The sequence below is a fragment of the Arachis duranensis genome, chromosome 4, assembly GCF_000817695.3.
Source record: "Arachis duranensis cultivar V14167 chromosome 4, aradu.V14167.gnm2.J7QH, whole genome shotgun sequence".
In the NCBI taxonomy this organism is placed as follows: Eukaryota; Viridiplantae; Streptophyta; class Magnoliopsida; order Fabales; family Fabaceae; genus Arachis; species Arachis duranensis.
The window spans coordinates 102,393,126-102,395,491 of NC_029775.3; positions in this window are offsets into that span (position 1 = coordinate 102,393,126).

Here is a 2,366-nt window from a genome sequence, read left to right on the forward strand (position 1 = left end):
GGTGTTCAATTTTTTTTAAATATTATTTATTATATATAATTTATAAAAAAATATTATTTCTAAGGTTTAAAGAAAGGTCTTTTTAGATGTAAACATGTTATAAAAAAATTATTTTTATTTAAAAACATTATTATTCTCTTTAAATTTTTAAGTTACATTTTTTAAGTGTGACTAAATAAATATTTTTTCTTTACTTTAATTGCTTTTAGTTAAATTTCTCTTACCATTATATATTATTACTCTTTAATTTCTTGCTATTTAAATTTTTGTTTATTGTTACCAAAATTCTGATATCTCATAACCAATGATACGCATACCCGACTGCAATTCTGTAGGAGAACGACCCAAAATTTAAAACTCTTGGTATTTGATTTGAATTGTGACAATTTATTAAACTTTGATAGGATTATTTTCTGGTTTAGGACTATACTTATAACGAATTCGAGTTTTAATTTATGCATTTCTAAACTGGTATCTCGTCTCCATCAAGCTTTTGGCGTCGTTACCGGAGAGTTATAATGTGTGCTTGTTATTGGCTATTATAAATATGTAAATAGTGTGAATAACTTACTTTTTGCTTGATTTTCTATTTTGCTAGTAGTTAGGAGTTTGTTTTTCTTTACTTTTTGATATCCTTTATTTTTATTTTCTCTTTTTCTATGAATTCTCATCCTTGTTACTTTGAGTATAGTTGTGACAATTTTGTAGGAAATGGTGATTTTAATAATAATTTGCACCAAGAAGTGAATTATCAATTGAGGGAGGAGGTTCACACTCAAGACCAATCTTCATGGAATCAACCTCCTCCACCCTACTATGATCATGTCCCATCCTATAGTGCATATCAACCAAATGACTATGGTGACCCTTGCTGTGGTTATGAACCTCAACCACCATATTCCTATGAACCTTATCCTCAAAATTGTCCTTAACCATAATACCCTCAAGTCTTATATATTTTACCACCAAACAACTCCATGAGATCTAAATTCATATCTACTATACCACCAACTTTATGGACCTCATAAACAACTACCTTTGAACCACCACCATTCCAACATTAATATTTTCATAACCCTCTTGAACCATCACCTCCTTATATCCAACCTCAATATTCCTACCTTAATGACCCACCTCCCTTACACCATGACTTCCTCCAATATGACAAACCTTCTTTTCCACTACAATCTTCAATGGAAGAAGCTCTCCAATCATTAATCCAACGACAAAAAGAGCTTCAATCTATTTTTCAAGAAAAAGAAAAATTCCAAAAAAGGCAAAGGAACTTCATGGCTACCTTAGCCAAAGCCTTAACCCGCTTAGTTTCATTACGTTCATATCATAATCAAAGCATTTTCGTGGATGAATGTGAAGAATCAATCGAAGAAAGGAGTGGAAAAGAAAGTTTAGAGTCTCAGGTGAAAGAAAAGGAGTTGATGAGTGAAGCGCAACAAGCAGAGGATGTTGAAGAGGAGAAAGTGAATGATTCATTGCTAAAAGGTTAGAATGTTGAGTGCATTGAATTCGATGAATTGGTTGAAAATTTAGGAGAAGTTGAGCAAGGAACGAGCTTTATCATTGAGAATGATTTCGCACCAACTAGTGACGTTGATGATCTTGTTGAACCTTCTTTCATTCGATGTGAAACCGATGTTAAGGAGGAACGTGCACAACCTCAGAAATATACTTTGAGCAATGAAGATGATATGGAAGAAGTTGACGAGCAAGAGATGGAATTTGAAAAAGTCAATAACCAAGAGGTGGAGATAATCATAGAAGAGTCAAAGGGGGTAGGAAGAACCATAGTGCATCCATTGAAAATCTTCTTTCTCAAGTTACCATTGTGTAAAATACAAGTTAAATGGGTAAACGTCTCATACTTTAAATTTTTTGGCTCAGATCAACATGCTTTGTTAGAAACTGATTGTCAACTTAAAACTCTTCTTGGAGTGCTAAGCAAGAAGGAATTGGATGTCGAGTGGCAATGTGAAACAAGATTCACTAAGGATAGCATATCAAGACCCGGAGTCCAAAGATGGTCCAAGGCTAAATTCATGGATTTCAAAATAGGATTTTGAACTTAAAGGAGAATTCAAGATTTGTATCATCCAAATGGAAGTTTGAAGAGCAACAACAAAGTGGGTGGACAACCAAGATTTGGGACCCCGGAATACAATTCACCAGTCAACAATTTCGGGAGCTCATTGCTTGGTTAACAACCCTTCATGATTTGGTTCATATGACCTAGGATCCCAGAGAGTATTTGAAGTCTAAGCATTGGTAGAGATTTAAGGATGAATTCAAGCAAAAGTTATCATGACAAGAATATTACCAATTGTCCAACGTAAAGACTTTAAACAAAAAGT